The following is a 21749-nucleotide window of genomic DNA, read 5'->3' on the forward strand; positions in this document are numbered from 1 at the left end:
TGAAGGATGTCTCATCGGCTCTGCAAGCAGCCATCACACTTGGCATCAAGAGATTGAGGGTCCACGGCGATTCCTCGCTCATCATCAATCGGTGTGGGGTCATGGAAAATCCGAAGTGACGGTTTAGCTCCCCTACCGAGCAAAGATCAATCAAGAGGACGAGTTCTTCGACCAAGTCGACTACTTCCACTTGCCACGAGAGGAAAATCAATTTCTCGATGCGTTGGCAAAACTTTGCCGCGTCAACATACCTGACGACATGACATCGATGCCCTATGTGTCGAGAGAAGGATCGAGCCAGCTCACATTTGTGCCATCAACGGCGACGAGGAAAGCCATGATGAACCTTGGTACCAAGCCATCCTCAACTACAAAACCAAAAACGAATTCCCTCCCAACTCTGATCAAAGAGGACAAAGAGCCATCCGTTTACTTGCATCACAATTCGTGATAAACCAAAATCAACTATACAAAAGAACACCCCAAGAAATTCTCCTCCTTTGCATTGACCATCACAAAGCCAAAAAAGTCATGGGAGAGGTCCACGACGGAGAATGTGGCCCTCACATGAGCGCAATGATGCTTACCCGGAAAATCATGCGGCTAGGTTACTACTGGACCACCATGGAAGCTGATTGCCGTAACTACGTCAAACATTGCCACAATTGCCAAATCTTCGCCAAAATACAACATATACCACCATCCCTTTTATACACAATGACCTCACCCTGGTCTTTCTCAACCTGGGGCATCGACATCATCGGGAAGGTTAACCCGATAGGCACTAAGGGGCATTGTTTCGTCCTCGTCGCCATCGACTACTTCACCAAATGGGTGGAAGCGCAGTCATATGCAGTCTTGACCGCCAAACAAGTGGCCAAGTTCATCCAGAACAACATCATATGCCGATATGGGGTACCCCATGAGATCATCAGCGATCAAGGCTCTCACTTCCGGGCGCAAACTCAGGCCTTCTGGACAAATACAAGATCAAATGACACCGATCATCCCCTACCGTCCCCAAACCAACGGAGCGGTCGAGGCGACCAACAAAACCCTTGTCACCATTATCAAGAAAATGCAAGACAACTACCGCGATTGGCCGAGCAAGCTTCCATTCGCACTCTGGGGATACCGAACCTCCATCCGAACACCGACAGGCGCCACACCCTTCTACCTAGCATACGGTATGGAGGCGGTTCAACCGGTAGAGTTAGAGGTCCCTTCTCTACGCATCCTACTAGAGAGTCAAATCCCTGAGGCGGAATGGGCCCGTCGAAGGTACGAACAACTCACTCTTCTAGACGAGCGGCGACTCAACGCCTTGCACAACGTCCAGCTATACCAACGACGTATACAACGGGCATTCAACAAGAGGGTCAAACCCGGGAACATCCAGAGGGCGACTTGGTCCTCAAGTCGGTTCGAGCACCATTACCCGTCGATCCGAGGGGAAAATTCAAACCCAGCTGGGCCGGGCCATACCTGGTCAAGAAAATACTCTCGGGGCGCGGTGGGCGAGTGACCTAGATGGGGAGGATTTTACAAACCCAACCAACCTAGACCAACTCAAGAAATACTACCCTTGAACCATAACAACCAACGACCTAGCCTAGTTTTACAACTAGCAACCACCTCAACCCTTTTCAAGTCAAGTTCCTCAAACGCGTTCTGATTTGGTATTGCATGTTTTATCGAGTCTAAGTTGCGGCACCTTGCCCATTTCAAAGGTCCTTTGATCTGTCAAAGGCAACATCCATTTGCACTAAAACAAAAAAAACCCTGAACTACGATCATGGTTTGATTTCACCTCTTCAGGTGAATACGTAGGCAGTCCTTTCTTACACAAGGAGGATACAGCCATCCCCATAATCAAAAAAGAAACATCACCCACATACAAAACATCATCCCCATCAAAAAATGAAAGGGAAAAACATTCCCTTTTCCCCAAAAACACAAAATATGCCTTTCTCCCTTCTTCCCAAAATACCACTTTCCCAAGTGCAAATGTTTAGGATAATTCAAATCGAATTGCCTTTACAAGATGGATGGAAGAAACAAGCGTTCATAATTTTTGACACAAGCAATCCTCTTATTTATTTAATAATGGGAGGGATTACAATTTCAACAACAAAAAAAGCTCGACGAGTCTACAACTTGTCAAAGCTAAGGTGTCAACTAAAACACCTCACCTAATAAAACTAGCACAAAACACACAATAACTAGCTAGTACAACATAATAAAAACTCACAACAATAATACAATATAATAATAAAGTGGGTAATGGAGGTCTTCACTCTTCCATTTTACCCTTGCCTTTTCCCTCGGGGTACATCTTCCCCTTGTTCTTCTTGTTGGCCCGCCTAGCATGGATTTCCCCCTCGGAACGGATCCTCAACGGATCTAAGACGGCGACGGCCTCCAGTCTAGCATAAAACCCCATGTTCGACCCAAAACGAGCCAATGCACGGCCCACCATGTTCTTGGGACCCGAGCTTCTCCTCTTTGGTGGTCTTATCACATCGGGACTAGCTCCATCAACATACTCCTCAAAGAAGGCACGGTTGGCCTTCCCAACCTCTCGATACTTCAAGTCAACAACCTCGTCCTTACGGAATTTGGACCTCTCCTCCAAGGACGGAGCTCGTGACCACTTGACATAAGCGGGAGTCACCCATGACGTGGCAACGGGGTTTGGTACCTCCCAAAGCGACCGAGTGGCCAACCACCTTTTGAAGACCTCCACAAGCTCGGAGTTCCGGAAAACATTCTCTTGGACAAGGGTATCTTGAGCGGGCACCTTTTGTTGACGCCCCATTTGCCTCATGAGCCTTTCGGGATAAATGAAGGAAGCAACCTTCAAACCCACCACCATCAAAGAACGAGGACTAGCACCCAAAGCGGGCAACCCCGTGAAGGACCTCAAGTGCCACCATGGCACCACCCAACGGATGTGAGGACCACCCTCCTCCGCCAATCTTGCGGCCCAATAAGCCTCGGTAGAAGAAAAACTATCCGAGTACAATTTCTTCCTCATGGTAAGGTGACGGAAGGAATAAGAAGAAGAATCAACCGGAGGCTCTACATACCTTAGCCTCTCCAATAGCCACACTTGGAGGATCCTTGGGGATCCAAACGAGGGAACTTCTCCACAAGAGCCTTCCTTGTCCAAGGCTTGGATGATCTCGCCAAGCACCAACCACGATGGATCTCTACCATGCTCCATTTGCTCAACCACATGAATAAGGGTCATGCTACCATAACATTTTGGCCCCTCCTTCTTCAAAACATCAACAAAGAGGTACACATGGATAAGGCAAAAGGCAAGAGCCCTTCTCCTAGCCACCTACGAAACATTGACATCTAATCGGTTTGAAAAGGTGTTGATAAGAGCCAACATATCCACACCATGAGGAGCAAGGAGGAAGTTGACTTGACTCGTCGACAAACCCAACATGGAACGGAATTTCTCCTTATAGCACAACCGAGTAGGAGGAAGCACCGGAACACAACCCAGCCACCCACCAATGGCTCCAACTTCTTTGGCAAGAGGACAAATTTCACCCTTCGGGAAAACGAAAACATGGTGTTTCGAATCCCAAAACCGAGAAAATGCTTCGAGAAATGAGGGTTGCACCTTGACTTGACGGAGCACCAACAATTGACCAACTCCCATGCAAACAAGTTGATACTTTTCGGGAGGCGACAAATCCCGGCACCATTGTCGCAATGCATTCTCAAAAGCATCCATGAAATATTTTTGTGGAAGAAGAAGAAGGAGTTTTGTAGAGATGTTTTTGTGTTTCGGATGATGAAACAATGAAGCGCAAACATCACTATTTATACAAAATGATCAGCGCGTTTTTCAGAAAAAGGGGAGAGCTGGCTCCTATCGCCAGGCAGCTCGCGCCTCTTTGGGCCTTCCCCAGGATTCTCGCTTTTGACTTGTCTCTTTCAAGTTGTGTTTTCTCCTGACACCTCAAACCTCCCGCCGGGGACGCTCGCCTCTTCGGGATGATCCGGGACATTTTGTGTTTCCTCACACTCACATTTCCTTGTTTTTCCGTTTTACGAAATCCGACACGGTTTCCATGACGCAACTTTAAACATACGGATTTTTCTTTCTTTTTTAAAGGGGGAAGGGCTAGTCGCCCCGATCCGCGATGGATCGTTTCCATGTCAATCAAAATTCGAAATTTTTCGCTTTTTCACAATTTTCCATCAAAATAAAAATCGAAAATTGATAACACGACATCAGTTTTCCTCAAAATTTCAAGCACTCACAAATTCGAGTCTTGACCTCAAAAATCAAATATGCTCGTAAAAATATTTTCTAAAAATTCATCCCTGACGGTTTGAGTTTGAATTTTTCGGGTTACAAATCAATTTCAATAAATTTCGATTCAATTTAATTCACGACACGAGTTAATTGCTCAATTTTCAAATTAATTCCTTTTAAATTCTAAAGTGACGACTGTCATGAATTTTCAAATATCATATCATTTCAAATTTCAAATTTTAACTCCACGTCATCTTGGTTAATTTTTGTTTTTCAATCAAATGACTTTTATGTGTTTACGTTTATACATATGTGCTATCTGTTGCCTGTTTTCTACACTAACGATGCAGGAACTGGTGCAAAGTAAAAGGAGAATTGACGGCCTACAGCGCTCCTCCGAAACACAACACAAAAAAGCCAAAATCACAAAATGAGCTACAATCCAAAAACACATATATACAAACCGCCTCACGCAAAATACATCGACACACGTTTAATACGGACAACTGACCGTACAAACAGGATCCGATCTGAGACATCTATCATACGAGACATCGGCCTAAAACAACCATCTATCATACGGACACGGCCTAAGACAACGAACTCGGGGCTATCCGCCACCTACCGAACTAAGCACTCTCTATCCTCTCAAACAGAAAAGAAAGGGAGCAACACAAGAAACAGAGGAGCAACAACGGAAGCAAAGGTGATTACCATTATGGTAATACCTCGTTCCTCCTCCACGACAAAAATGAAGACAGTGTCTGGCAGACTTCGGATGATAAGGAGGCCAAGGACCATGATGCGACGCACCACCCGGTGCGACCCCCAATCATCACCATCCCCGTCTACATGAGCCACAATGAAAAGGACAAGCCGGCCATATCAGCCGCCTCTCCTCCTCTACGGAAGCTTCCTCCACCACCGCCTCGGATCAGGCAGCCTCCTCGGTCACTGCAGCTCCTCCGGAATCATCCTCCTCTTCCAAAACCTCAACAACGGACCCCATAGGTCCCAAATGGTACCCTGCGATCAAAAGAATAAACAAAAGACGTCAGCCGAAATTTCGGCATTATGACGGCGTAAATTGACCAACCGGAACAAAAATCAACCAAAAAAGCAAAGCAAGGGCAATCCCGCCCAAACCCAACCAAACAAAACAAAAAACAATTCACAAAAACGCAAAAAAACGACTCGCCCTTCTTTTCAAGCAAAAGACGAGTCAAAACAACAAACAAAAATGGCATCTCAAGACCCACACAAGGTCCGCCAACAACCCAAAATGCATTCCCAATACAACGGAAAATTTTTCTACGGCTCAAAAAGGCAATTTATGCGCCAATCCCGAGCACAAGCCGGTCAAAAATTCAAAAACGACCGCAAAAAGGCAAACGTGATTTTATCACACCTCAAGGTGACCCAAACTACCAATAAGGTCCATTTCAAGGCAAACTGACTCAATTCAAGCCCAAACAGCCGCTTATTTTGTCAGGCACATAAGACCAAATCACAATAAGGCAAAAATTCCAATTTTGCCCACAATACCCAACAAAGGTCCACAATGGCAAATACGGTCTTTCCCGACTACAATGCAACCTAGTGGGCCCATTATCCAAACAAATAAACTTGGCATTGCGAGATGAGACGGTTTCTCACCTCACTCACGTTTTTCGAGCATAGGGAGCGCGAACGAGGACTAAAATGCAAACTAAAAGCACCCCTATACTCCTAAACAGGTTTCTAACCTAATGCAATCATCAATTTCACTTGAAATGGGCTCAATCAAAAACGCCCAAATCAATTTTCTAGGTTAAAACTTTCGCCCTAATTCAATCTATCAAATGACCAACAAATTTAAATGGATTCATGAGGAAATACGTACCTTGAGATGACATTGATGATATCGGCGCAAATAAAAGCAAGCTCAAGGACCAACAATGGCGTTTTTTGGGTTTTCTTGTGTCGAAAGGTTGAAGATGAATGATGAATGACAAGCAGCCAAGCCTCGCGTCTTTACGAGAAAAATAGGGAAGCCCCTTTGGTTCGCCAGGTGGTTCGCGCCTAAACAAGGCCTCCCTTGCTCTATTCGGTGAATTTTGGGCTTTGGCCCAATTCCCACATAACAAACTTCAAATTTTCATCGACGACCTTGGGACCAGTCGTTTTCTCAAATGTGAACACAAATAGTGAAAATATAAATTCACTATTTCCTCAAAATTCAAACGACGGCAATTAAAACCGTCAATTTCAAAATAATAGTGCAGATTCCAAATTCACTATTTCTTTCAGATGTCAACGGCGGCACATAAACCGTCACTTCAAAAATAATGGTGAAGATTCCAAATTCACTATTTCCCACACATGTCAACGGCGGCACATAAACCGTCACTTCAAAAATAATAGTGAAGATTCCAAATTCACTATTTCTTTCAGATGTCAACGGCGGCACATAAACCGTCACTCCAAACGCGATAGCAAAATTCAAAATTTGCTATTTTCTTCAAAACTCAAACAAACGGTGATTAAAACCGCCACTTCAAATTCAAAAAGCAATGAATAGTGAAAGTTCCAAATTCACTATTCCTCCAAATGTCAACAGGGGGCTTCCTCGCTGAACCCGCTTATTTCGGCAACATTGATAGTGAAATTCAAAACTCACTATTTCCACGGCGGCATCACGAGTTCGCTACTTTCAAAACAAGCCCATCCGATGCGGCTATTCTCACGGTCGATCAACCGACCGCACCATGGCTGGCTAGCCTTACAACGCGTCGCGGCTGGCGAGCCCTCCTCAGATACGCTCCTTGGCTGGCGAGCCTTACAACGCGTCGCAGCTGGCGAGCCCTCCTCAGATACGCCCCTTGGCTAGGCGAGCCTTACAACGCATCGCGGCTGGCGAGCCCTCCTCATATACGCCCCTTGGCTGGCGAGCCTTACAACGCGTCGCGGCTGGCGAGCCCTCCTCATATACGCCCTTTGGCTGGCGAGCCTTACAATGCGTCGCGGCTGGCGAGCCCTCCTCAGATACGCCCCATGGCTGGCGAGCCTTACCACGCATCGTGGCTGGCGAGCCCTCCTCACATACGCACCACAGCTGGCGAGCCTTTATCCGCAAACATGCAAGGACGTATCCGAAGATGCCTCAGGTATGACTCCTTCTTGTGGCTGGCTAGCCTTTGTACGTAGTCTAACGGACTTTAAACGACCCGTACGTATAGTCGACAGACTCTAAACTGTTCCCGACGATAGGTCCTTGGCTCGTACCCTCGAGTCACCTTGGCGTCGCCCTTCCCGACGGCAGGTCCTTGGCCAGAATCCTTTCGAGCCGCCTCGACGTCGCTTGGGTCTCCAGTTGTAATCTTCGATTGACCTGGGGACTCTACTTTGACTTTCGCCCTGTCCAAGCCTCAGTTAAAGTGGGGGCTCTGTAGATACCCAGTATCTGCTGAGACTCCAACAAACACCCGATGATTATCGGACTATAACATGCTTTGGAATCGCGGCGTTTGATCGACAGTTTGTGTACAACTTTAAGTCGGAAAACTTAAAACGATTTCGAAAATAAAACATTTCAAAACATTTCAAAAATACCTGGAGTGTTTAATGCACGACGACGGGGTCGCAATGACACTAACTAATGTCAAAACCGACACCGGACCAAAAACCGACTCAAAAATTCAAATCCCGACTCCAACAACGAGTCAAACCGAGTCAACCACAAAAAACAAACATTCAAAACCTTATATGCTAAGATTTTCCGGATTTATGAATGGTCAAGTACCAAACATATGACTACAAATCCTAGGATAGAACAAATCATGATTGCTCTTGTGTGAAAGCGACAAGACAACTCGAAGACCTGCGACGTGGCTCGCGCCTCTTTGAGCGACCCGGTGGCCACGTCGCTCAAAACTCACACAACCACTCATTTTCCTATAAATACCCCTCAAATGCCCCCATTTGAGAACTTACGCGAGTGTCCGCCCCTTCTTTTCTCCCTTAAAATTCTCGACTCGTTTTCTTAAGTCACAATCCGACGTGTATTTACGACCTACCGATCGTAAATACAAGCCTTACACATTGTTTGGTACCGTCATCGTGCATTAAATCACTTGACCGACCACTTCGACCACTACACCGTCACTAATCTTAAAACACTCATTTTACTTACCCAAACGGTTTTAAACCGAGTTTTTTTTTCGACCAAACGAGTTGTTACACTTACGTCGGTCACTCGCCATAACCAAACATGTAAGTATGAGGGTGTAAAAATCCTTCTTTTATTATGTTTTTATTTGTTTCATGACTATAACATACTAAAACATGCATAACATGAACCAAAACATGGAATAAACGAGCCAAAACTGATTTTTAGCCTGAGACAGAAGCCCCTTGGTTCGCCGGTTTGCCCGCGCCTCAATAGGGTGTCCAGGTCAGAAATCAACCGTGTTTGTTCTCGCCATTTCCCTTTAATTCATTTTCATATTTACAATCGGTTTTTACTATTTCAAATATTTTCGAACCCTTTTTATTTTATTTCATTTGTTTTAACCATAAAACATTTTTTCACCCTTGGTTCCTCATACCATGACGGTTAAATCCGTGTTTCGGTGATAATATTTGGTTAATAACATTTAAAAGGTATTTTAAAACCTTTTATTTCATTTTTGGGAGGTATTTTAAAGCCTTTCATCATTTCTTTACATTTTCAAAACAAGTATATTAGTCACCAACACAAAGTCATCCTTGGTTCTACATACCATGCCGGATTTTAACCTGGATACGATGATGAGTATCGACTAATTATATTCAAATGAACTTAAAACAATTAGTTCATAATTGTTTTCAAAACTATTTATGTCAAGCTTGTCAAAGTCGAACCCGACACCGAATATCATCAAATAATGATGATTATTCGAGTCTCGTTCCTCAAATCAACAAATACGGTTTAAACGACCCTTTCAAACCAAATCGGGTCAAATACCCACTTTTCAATACGTTTTATAAACGTTTTCAAAGGTCGAATCGGCATATCACCGTAGGTTGACCCGCGCCTAAAATAGGCCTTTCAATTCTCATTTTCAAAACCAGGGTAGACCCCCTTGGATCGCCAACAGGCTCGCGCCTCATATGGCTGCCTGGTGTAGGGTCTGTTCCCCTTCCAGCATTAGTCCGGGAAGATCCCGACTCCGGTTAGCCCGGATATAGGACGGATCAGATGACTATTTGCTCATTCCAAATCATATTTGCAAAATGCTTTACTAAGATAAATGGATCACGTTATGCACCATAAACCTAATACGGTAAATGGATGTTTAATTCCCGTCTTGCATGCAAATCAACCATAAATCCAACTCGACATCTTATACTTGATACTTGGATTAAATCAACCGACTTAGAAAGCTCTCACATGTTAGGTTTAAATTATTGGATGCGCATTCATGCATTTAAACCGTTTTATCAACTTTTGCATTCAACCAACCAAGATCGATCAGTAGAGGCCGCTACCGCGGGCGGGATTGGATGTATGATTAAAGGGCTTCCCAATACGTACCTTCACCTCTTACTCAGAAACTTTGGATAGTGGACGACCTTATCCAGGGCGTACGAGAGTCATTCTAGAGATAGGATGCTAAAGAGGGACGATTTCCTTATCTTTAGTACCTATGTCAAACGCCGCTTTGTGCTTCGATTTGACCGAGGTATAAAGTGGATTTTCGAACGGGTTCCAAGCATCCCACAAACGCTTGGTGGCGACTCCGAACATCTCTAATCGTTTCGAGACCCTTACCGAGACGAAACCGACCGATCTAAAACGATCCGGTCGAAAGCATTTTTACGCCGCCGAGCGTGGCTTTCAAAAAGACCAATGCACGTCCGCAGATCGAACCGGACCTGCAGGTGGGCCATGTCCACAAGCGGCCTCTACTAATGATTAGGGAAATTGTTCGTACTTGATATGTTGTCGATTATATGCATGCAATGCAACATCCAACGTTTTGATCCTAGCATGTGAGAATTAACTAAGTCGTCGAACAATTAATTAGCATTTATTAATGTCGAAGTAGAGTTTAGGATTAATTACACGTGAGAACAAGTAAATAAATCATCCATGATAATAAATACAATAAGTAAATAAATTGCGATAATTAAAATTACAATAAATTACAAAGATTTAAATGATTTACGTCAAAAATATACTTAAGACGGATAATTTGAGAAAAAGAAAGGAAAGTAAATAAGGCTAGAAAACGAAGCAGTTAGGAGGTGATATTACGATTAATAGTCGATTAATTACGTAATTAAGGATTAAGTCAAAGCAAGAACGGGGTTGGGGGACAGAATCAACCGAACAGTAGCAAAGCATTCTTTGCGTCTCTTAGAAGAGCGCGATGAGTCACTGCGTCATTCTGGGTTGAGTTCTGGCCGTGAAGTCAGAACTGCGGTTATTAATCTTCGTTGGTAATTTTAATGATTGATTATTGATATTTGACTCGGGTGAAAGTGATTTAACATATTATTAACATGTGAAATTGTCATAAAAGCGAAGAAACACGGATTAAAAGCTGGTTAAAACGGATTAAAGATGAATTAAAACGAGTTAAAAAAATGAATTAGGTTTAATTACAAAGACGGAGACGAATTTGAAGAACTTGAATAAACTGAAAATAAACGGTAAAAACATGTACAAAGACGAATTCCAGAAACTTGATATGAACGAATCGAGTCTCTAAAATCCGGGTTTGATTTAATGGCGAAAACCCGCAAATATTGATTATGAGGGATTTAAACCGTAAATAAAACACGATAATTGTTAAGAATATGTCAGAATTATATTATACGAATAAAAGAAGAAGAAAATAATAAAAGACGAAACAAAAGAGACGAATCAACAAAAAACGAGAGGAAGAAGAAGAAAAAGCGAGGCTGCGGCGGCCCTCGAAAGAGGCGCGGCGATTCTTGCGTTTCTTCTCGACGTCTGTCTTTGTTAATCCTTAAAAACGGTTTAATAAAGGGTTTTAGAAATCGGTTTTAAATATGCTTTTGACGTAAATCTTACATTAATTGATACGAAAAAATAAAAAATACAATAAAAGATGAGATTTACACTCTCAGACTTACATGTTTGACGAAACGAGATTAACTAAGTTAACGTATAGTGATTGCTCGACTCGAATGTATGTAGAAAGTGCCCTCGTTAGAGGATTTAGATTAAATTGATTGATGTGTAGTGGTCAAATTGGTCGGTCATGCAACATGACCGGGACTCGAGAATGATCCGAGTTTACGTGGTCGATTGATCAAGCACGTAGGCGTCGAATGCTTAGAGCACGGTCTTAGAATGTAAAAGGAGAACAAAAGGGCGGACACTCGCGTGAAAAATATGTGGGACGGAGGTCCCTATTTATACTATAAAATATGAAGAATTATGGAATGACTCAAACTTTGGAAACAAATCACGGAAAAATCTGAAAATATGCAGAAAAGGGCTGGGGAAGAGGCGCAGCAGCTGCTGTGATCCTTCGAAGAGGCGCAGTGCAGTGCTGCGTCCTTTCCCGAAGGTTTCCTCTGCGGAAGAAAGAATTCGCGTTTCTCTTATGGAATTGCGGTGGATCTCTACTTCCTTATTCTTTAAAATTATAAAAATTTGATATTCTTATAGGATTCATGACGATAAATTAAACAAGATCTCACATGACTATATTTTGTCTTATAGATTAAGAATAATATCGAAGATTCCCTACGACCATGAATAGTGGCAAAACGGTCAATGTTACCATTGGTCTGGTATGGAGGGAGTATAACTTTAATTTATGGAATAAATATCCGGAATATTCTAGGACATTCCGACTCGGCATTTTAAACGAGTTTATTAGAAAAATGAAGCGGTTTTTGACCGGACTCCAAATGAACTCTAATTCTTGTCAAACGACCGTATAGGCGCGTAGATGACGACCAAGGGGTAAACACAAGTATTTGAGCTATCACTTGACGATAAACTTACGAACTGTCATAAATCGTTCCGCGTACCAAACATGCGGCCCAATCATCACCGGGTGGCTTGCAGGAGGTGCAGAAATGAAGTATCTACGCTAGTGTGTCATATTTGTAATACTGAAAAGTTATTTATGAATAAGTCTACTCTTATATTTATAGTAGTAAAGGTAGGGCAACTTAGAAAGTTGTTAGGAAACCTATCAATTGTATAATATGTGTATTATTGTTAATGTTATTGTTATTGTTATTGCTACTACTTCTACTACTACTATTACTATTATTATTTTTTTTTTTAATTAAATACTCCCTCCATACCACACCAATGGTAACATGGACCTTATTTTCTCCTCACAAAAAGTGGGTCCATGTTACCATTGGTGTGGTATGGAGGGAGTAATTAATTATTGCATACTACATACTCGGTTTACACGGGCCCAATTCACCATCCCGACGGGGGTGTTACAATACCCTTATTAATACCATACCTTTCTAATCAATCCTTTCTTTTGCATCCTCTTCCTCTATACACCACCACTATCAACTGTCACCACCTTCAGAAACCACCATAAACCCACCACGACTGTTATTCCTACTTGTTGCCCACATCGCTACAACACTACCTTAAGATGTTGTCGCACCTTCAGGAATCTTACTCCTTAGATCTAGAATTTTCGCTAGTTGGGGCTTTGGGTGTGGTGGTGGTGGTTTAGACGGGGCCGACGTGATACTATTGGTGGTGGTTGCGGTGCTTATGGTGATGTGGGGTTTGATTTCTGGTGGTGGTAAAAGAAGTGAAGAAGATGACGAGGAATGGGTGTTTAAATAAGGTAAAATGGGTGTCCAATATTAATTTATGAGTTTTTGATCATTTTACCTCAATTAAGACTTAATTAGGCTTACACAATTGCTAAATCCTACACACAATTTACTACATCTTACACATTTTGTCACCTTTTTTTCAATACTACCCTTCTCTTTAAAAAAAATAAAAAAAATGTTCCCTCTCTCAAAACCTAGCAGCCAGCACTCGCCACCTTTGCTCCCACCTAGACCACCGGTGACCAGTGGATGTGTCGGAAGTCAGAGAGTTCACGGGTCTCTCTTGTGCACCATCGTGGCCTCGTTCCCAGAATCTCAACCGGAAACCATACTGTAAATCTTAAACCCCACCACTAATAACACCAAACTGTCGAGGTCAACATCAAAATCGAGAGTCGTCGAAGGTGCACTTGCGTGAGTCCGCATTAATGTGATCGGAGAAACGCCGAGATCTAACCCATGTTAATTTTGAAACACTTGTTTTAGAGAAGTACCGGCGATGGTTGGAGAAAGGGAGTGGGTGTTCTGCCGGTGTAGGTGGTGCTCGTCGCGGGGAGGGGCGAGCGACGAGGGGTGGCCGGTGCTCGGAGGGTGGTTGAGTGATTGGGCCTTGGAAGGAGACGAAGGAGATGGGTGTTCTCTCATTATTTTTGGTTTTTGATTTCTTTTTTGGGTGAGAAATAAGAGAGATATACTTGGAATACGGGGAAAAATGTGCGAAATTTAAGTAAAATTATGTGCGGGATTTAGCAAGTCCCTAAGCTTATTAGTTATTAGGTAGCAACTCGGGAAAACTTGTAACTTTTGAGGTAGTAGTTTAAATGAAAATGTAAAATATGTAATATTTTGAAAAATATTAACTATAATAGCTAGTAATTTGCAATTTTTCCTTAAAATTATGGAGCACTTTGATTAGAAGCGTTGCCATTTGGCACAGTCTTGATATACGGAGTAATACTCATTCTGAGTCACTTGAAAACGACATCTTTGTGTTGCTTACAAAAGGTGATACTCTGTACAACAAACCCCTCGTACTCACAAATCGCATAAACCGAGAAAAAGGATTATACATCGGATGTATTACATCAGACTCTATATATATTTGAGTTTTTGTGTATTTTTTTCGAGCTTTATAAAGTTTAAAAGTTACATGTTAGTTTTTTGACGTCAAACTCAAATTTTTCTGAGCTTATATGTACTCTCTCCATTCAACTCCACTTTGCAGGTTTCTATTTTGCACACTATTCACAAGCGGACATTCAACTTCAATTTTCTATCGATACATAAGTTAAAATATATTCATGTGGGATCTTATTTGATTCGTCTTTAAGAGTACATTAAAAATATCTAACTTTTATAATTTTTGCAAATACGTAGCTAAATATATTACCGCGTAAAAGTCGCGTTGGCAAACGTGATAAAGCAAACATGTAAAGTGGAGTTGAATGGAGGGAGTAATGGTTTTGAGTTATATTGTAATTTTTTTAGTTTTATGTTAAAAAGAATGAACTCAAAAACTGAGTCCATTTTTGAAATAATGGTCAAAAATAAAATATTTGTCGTTTTGGGTCGGTTTTGAAAATATTTGTCAAAATGGTGTCCACGTAGGCTCGGGATTTCTAGACCTGAAACACGCCACTAATAATGGCGTGTTTTGTGAAGGAAACACGCCATTAGTAGTGGCGTGTCTTTACAACAATTTTCTTCCTCAACTGACTGAACTTTAAAAAAAAAAAAATTACATAAGACACGCCATTAGGGGTGGCGTGTTTCCCCTCCGAAACCCGCCATTCCCAATGGCGTGTTTGTTTTAGTCCATTTTTTAATGAAGTTTCTTTCCGTACTCATTATAAACACGCCATTGGTAGTGGCGTGTTTTAGGTCCGGAAATCCCGAGCCTACGTGGACACCATTTTGACAAATATTTTTAAAACCGACCCAAAACGACAAATATTTTATTTTTGACCATTATTTCAAAAATGGATTCTCAAAAACTTTCTAACAAAACTCATAATTTTTAAAACAAAACTCAAAAACTTTATGTTAATACTCAAAAACTATACTAACTAATGTAGTACATCAGATGTATAATTCACTTAGACCACCCCCAAGCAAGCTCATGACCTAGGTCATGAGGGGGGTGGGTCTCCTTAATCACAAATTAAACTCCAAATTAGGATGACCCGGTTGGCAAAGGAGGTCATCCCATGACCTCTTTTGATATTCTTGACCTGGTTGGTGACCCAACACGTGTCATGCTCACGATTTGTTTGGGTACAAAAAAGGACAAGGTCAAGCTCAACCTTCCATCTTCCTCTGCCATTTTCGCGCCATTTCTGCAAAAATTATTTGTATTGAAGAACTAGTTAACAATTGGGTTATTGAAAATTGTACATTAAATCAAAATTAAAAAAAATATGAGCATATAAAAAAGGGCATTATCTTTAAATTCTCTACAAAATGAACTCAACTTTGATATATTTTGATCAATTTTGAATTCATTAAAAAGTGTAACAAATTAATTACATAAACATCAACAAAATAAAACTTCTGTCCCTTTATATTGAAAAAATATTGATTTCAAATTACCCACTATAGAAATCAACAAATAAAATCAAGAATGAGACTTACCAAAATTGAAAAAATGAGATCTTGGAAAAACGGAAAATGATAGATGAAGATATGGGTGAAATTGAAACCCAGAAAATTGAAAAGATCGATGATGGTGAAGATCGGCTAAGATGTTGAAGATCGATGATGGTGATGCGCTAAAGATGGTGATGTTGATATCGTTTGTTTGTAATTTTATTTGGGAATTTCTTTTATTTGGGGATGATGTTGATGCGCTAAAGATATAGGATCCTTTGTTTATCTGGGTTTGGGGAAGAATTTGGGAAAAGAGGAGTTTGGGTTTGTGTTTAAGAAACTGGAATTTCAAAGATGAATGAATGAGTTTGGTGTGTGGCTTTGTCTTTGTGTCTATCCAGTATCCAGTCCACGTTACATCTTTTTTTTTTTTTTTGAGAGAGTTTATTTAATACTCGTATTAAAGTTACGATATTGATTCGATTACGTTGTTGAAAATAATATACGATTATTACATTGTATAGATTGTTAAAATACGATCGTTAAATTAAATTATTTTTTTTATCTAATATCCGAATTAAAGATAAAATATTTATCATGTACATAGTTATTATTTTATAATTATATTATTTATAAAATTATAAAACTAAAATTAAGTTATATAAATTAAATGATAATTGGAAAAAATGAGAAAAGGTTTAGTGGGGTAGAGAATGTGAGAAATGATTGAAATTGTTGGAAAGTGGAAAATGATTGAGTTGGTGACCTAGGTCGCGACTTTCTGCTTGGGAGGGTGAAAGTGGGTCAAGATAAATAAGGTGTGATTAAGAGTAAATATGGGTAGCGACCTAATTAAGGCGACCCTTGCTTGGGGGTGGTCTTACTGAAATTGTTACTTTGATTTGAGGGAATTGGACAAAAACAAAAACAAAAAAAAAAGAGAAAAAGGTGGCTCTAGGATTAGAAAGAGGATGGTAGGTTGATTGCATAGGACCGAGAAAGGTGGGAGTGAGAATAGATATGGATGCCGGGCTCGTGTGTGAGCAATCTCTTACTTGGCGTAGGTGGGTCCACGTGTTAGCCGCCCATTTGCCTTGGGTTATCTTGTGGGATCCCCTGCAGTGGCCATATCATCTCAGACACTTGTAGGACAGTTTCAGGTACTTGGAAGATTGCAGGGGACATTAATCTTGGTTATCATTGAGCTTGATTAACATTATGACCAGTCACCTAGATATAACTTAAATTTTATGTGTGTAAAAATAAATACACACAAAATTGTAAGTAGAATTAATATTCAACCATTGCAATTGGTCAAGTCTTAGAAGTTTCCCAAGTATCCTGTGATTACATACATATGCTTTTTTACTTCTATTTACTTCTGCAACAACCCTTTCTTCTTGCACAGTTGCATCCCTCCCTCTCTCTCTCTCTCTCTCTCTCACTCATAAAAGCTGGGTGCTTTCCTGTTGAATATCATAATTAATTTATTGGGTTGGAAGTTTTGAGTACAAGACAATCTGATTTAGGATAATTCTTTTTTTGGTTGTCTTCATTTTGGTGCAAATTTTTAAGGTTGAAAACTCTCTCTTTGTTGTTCATTTGCTTTTCCGTATTTGTAGCTAGTTTTATTGGGTGTGTTGAGTTGTTTCCCCCTACGGAGTACTTGATTTAGATAATCTGATGTGGGTTTTTCTTAATACTTTATTCTAATCATGGTTGTATCGAAAAGAATGATTTCTTTAATCTCTAAACAGTACAATATGTCTGCTTATTATTATGATATTGTCATACTCGTGTATTCAAAGTATTAGGTTAACTAATATGGAGTACTCTATTATAGTTGTGTATCTTTATGATTAGGACACCAGTAAACTAAGATTTATTTCATAAAAAGTGAGGGAACTTTTGTTTGTTTCTTCCTGTTGGATTAGTTTAATCTTGAAACCTTGAATATATTTGCAGGACTGTTAAACTAGAAGTGGTTTATGGTGGGAAAGATGCAGAGCTGAGTATTTGCTCTGCTTTGGAGTCTTCAGATCTATTAAGTCACTTGTAGTATGCCTTTTAACTGATTTGCTTAAGATGACCAATGAAAACACGAATTCAACCCAAGAGAGGGCCACCAATTCTTCCGATCCTTCCCCTAGGTATGCTCCATCTCGGTTGATATGGATTCTACTTGCAGGCATCGATTATTATGTTTTACATATCCACGGACCCAGAACTACTGTTTTGGAGTCTTGGTCACGCCGAGTATAACCAAATATTCAAGGAGTGGTTGCTCTTCGTTTAATTATGAAAAGATGGCGGCCAGTGTCATTCTCGGTGCACTTTTCATTATGGGTCATCCTGAAAATGACACCTTTCTGTATTGTGTTGACTAAAGGGAAGGTTGCGCCCCACCCTCAACCCCTCAACCCCCTATCCTGCCATTTGCAAAGAGTCATTGGGGTGATGTTGTGTTGTTGGCCCTTGAACGTACCATATTTCTCATGTATCGATCTTGCTCTTGTTTGTGGGAGTTCTTTATACGAGACAGAACCGACTTTTGTGAGCTAGTTTGGGAAAATGGTCAAATCATGATTCAAGGTCAATCAAGTAAACCAAAAAAGGGACCTCTTACTATAAACCATTACCAATCATTCATTCATAATCCTCAAGGTAATAGGGAAGTCAATGATCAAAAATTGAACAAGTTCAAGACAATGGATTCAGTATTGAGTGAGATGGATTTGGGACAAAATGTTGACATGGTACCATGGTTTAGTTATCCCATAGAAGAAGATCCTTTACATAATGATTACACTTGTGATTTTTTGCCGAGTTATCGGTGTTACCATAAATGACATCTCTGCCGATAATCCGTAGCATTTCGAGAAAAGCGGAGTGACCATAATTCTGCAAGCTTGAAGCACGCCGATGTATCTAAAGTCACCTCAAACACTGAACATATTAGACATGAGTGGAGGGAAGTAACTCAGTTTTTACAGTCTTCTCAACATAATATTCCAAAATCGGGCGTTTCGATATTACTAGCTTGAGATTGCGAGAAGATAGATGCAGGGCAACCTTGTACTAGCTCTAGCTTTACAAACTTTCCCTATTTTTCACGGCCTGCTATTCGTGCCAAAGCTAACCATGTGACTGTCAATACCTCAAAGAGAATAGAGAATGAACTGAAAAGCACTGTAAATTGTAGTTTTCCCATTGTGTCTCGGGAGGATGTAGGGATCCACAACCAGTTTGTTCAAGCTCCTGTTAATGAGATTTTAGGGTTGTTGCCAAGGAAACCCACTGAAGAGATGCATTTGACAAAAAGAACTTTAAGGGAAAAAGATGGTGTGAAAGATACTCAACACAATCACGGATTTAATGCAACGGGAAACAAAGTGGAAGCAGTAGTTGTTGCATCTTCTGTATGTTCGGGGAATAGTGTGGATAGAACTTCAAATGAGCTTGCATATGATCTGAAAAGGAAAATGCGTGAATCTACAGAATCCGAAGGTCCTAGTGAAGTAAGATATGTTTGTTTTTTCAAATTAGGATGTGCGTTATCTGTCATTCCCACTCGCTTCTCATAGTAATTCTCTTGCGGGAAGTGGAAGAGTCGGTGGGTGCAAAGAATATTGCTCATGCTCGAGCAAGCTCAAAGAGAAGTCGAGTTGCAGAAGTGCATAATTTATCTGAAAGGGTAAGCACTAGATAAGGGTGAGCCCACCTTCATTATCACAAGTTCATACCAGCAACATTTAGCCATTTATTCTAGTGCCTCAAAGGCTCTTGTTGATGGTGTAAATGATTTGGATTTTCGCAACTTTACCCCTATGTTTAAAGCTGAGAGAGAGACTGTCTCTGGATGTTACATTATGAAAACTGCATTGCGTATTTCATTGATCAATTGCTCTTTGTACAATAAAAAGAAAAGCTCACCATTCGAACCATTTCCTTTGTTCTATTGTATTCCAAAACTAATACGTAGTTTCTTTGGAATTGGGAACAACACCTTTCTCTTTAATGACGTTTTATGTTTGGTTATCAACAGAGACGGGGGGATATAATTAATGAGAAGATGCGTGCATTGCAAGAGCTCATACCTAAGCGTAATAAGGTACTTTATTCACTACTTTAGATTCATACCGAATCGCGATGACTCGATGTATTTATGGAGTTGGCCTTTCAGACTAGGTGTCATGAGCTTGAGTAACTTGTTATAGCCTCGCTTATGAGGGGGTGGATGAAGTTATCAAATAATGTTTCTGAATATATTTTCTGGCAATAAGTTCACGTTTATTCTATTGTGTTTATAAACCAACGATAGACTGCCATGTCCTATGTGATGTATCATGTAGTGAAGAATGAATATGGGACTCCCATCTGCATGTGCTTTCGTAAAATAAATATGCTTGCATACAAAAAAAATCATGTCATTGGGAGGAAGGTAGTATAAAACCAAGTCCATGTCGGTTGCGGTGAAGTTATGATGTTATCTGAAGCTGATAGTTTCAAATATACAACTACTCTGCTCATTTTTTTTTTTTTTCGTAATACTAGGTGGACAAGGCTTCTATCTTTGGATGAGGCAATAGATTATCCGAAAACCCTTGACTTCAAGTACGAGTTAATTTCATGTTTCCTCGTTGAAGTTTTTTAGTGTTTTTACTCCTGATTTGAGTTTGAAACTGACATCATTAATATGCTATTATGACTCTCTTTAGGCTACCAACAAAATAAAAATAAAATAAATTGTTGTTACTACTCGGTAATTTACGAGAAAAGCCTACCGAGCCTCGAAATGTACTTGATCCATGAGATGATGTCTATGGGTCTTTGGTTTGTGTATGCAACCAATGATGCTTCCACCAGGGATGCAACCTATTCATGGTGCACAAATGCCTCATTTTTCACCCGTGGGACTTGGGATGGGCATGGGAATGGGCTTTGGGATGAACCCTTTTCAAGGCCCTCATTATCTAGTTCCCTGGTGCGGCGCCCCGTTTCATGGTATGCAAGGCCCTGGTCTACAACCCTTTGCACATCCAGGTCATGGTTTACAGATGTCCATGCAAAGAAAGCCCATCATATCCAATCCCCGATAGCCCTACGAAAAGAACTGTGGGAACTTCGGGTACATCAAATTTAGTTCGACTAGTGTTGTGAAGGATTCGGCCCTCAAGTGAGGCCCACCATTCAGCCGCTCGATCGGGTAATATGTTCGATGCTCGGATACTGTGTACTTGTGATGGTTACTTAAAGACTTCACTTCACATAAAGACTGGTGGTAATTCTTTAAAAAGCCTACCGCCTATCTTGGATACTGTTTAATACTCCCTCCGTACCATACAAATGGTAACGTGGTAAAAAATTGGGTTTTTAAGAAAAGAGGGTAAAAGAAGGGGTAAAGAGGGAAGAAAATAGGTGGGGTATGTAATTGTGGGTTTAATTGTGAGTTGGTAGGTGGGGTATGTAGTGGCATTTTATGTAAATGTCAAATGGGTATAAGGATAATCATGTCATGTAAGAGTGTAGTTGCGGTGCGTTGATATGTAGCGCCGACGTTGATTAACCCAAACGGCATGACCGTATAGCAATAGGTTCCCCATTGAGTGACAAAGGCGGTCTTATGCATGTCTTCTAGGGCCATCTTGATTTGGTTATAACCCGCATACCCATCCATGAAGGATAGTAATGCGTGATCTGCGGTATTGTCCACCAATATGTCGATGTGTGGTAGAGGGAAGTCATCTTTAGGACTTGCTTTGTTTAAGTCCCTAAAATCAACACAAACACGGATTCTCCCATCCTTTTTGGGTACAGGTACTATGTTGGCTACCCAGTCAGAGTACTCGGAAACTTTGATGAACCCGGCTTTGAATTGCTTATCGACTTCTTCCTTAATCTTGAGAGCCCATTCTGTTCTCATTCGACGAAGCTTCTGTTTCACAGGTTTGAAACCTGGCTTAATTGGGATTCTATGTTAGGCGATATCCCTGTCGATCCCTGGCATGTCATTGTAGGACCAAGCGAAAACGTCTTTGAACTCGTGCAGGAGGTCTATGAAACTGGC

General features: G+C 41.0%; 1 pseudogene; it reads left to right on the top strand.

Moving 5' to 3' along the window:
* The first annotated feature begins 17506 nt into the window (after window positions 1-17506).
* On the top strand, window positions 17507-20781 carry LOC141638940 (transcription factor PHYTOCHROME INTERACTING FACTOR-LIKE 15-like; annotated as a pseudogene).
* Window positions 20782-21749: the final 968 nt, after the last annotated feature.

This window comes from Silene latifolia, unplaced genomic scaffold (genome assembly GCF_048544455.1).
Source record: "Silene latifolia isolate original U9 population unplaced genomic scaffold, ASM4854445v1 scaffold_237, whole genome shotgun sequence".
In the NCBI taxonomy this organism is placed as follows: Eukaryota; Viridiplantae; Streptophyta; class Magnoliopsida; order Caryophyllales; family Caryophyllaceae; genus Silene; species Silene latifolia.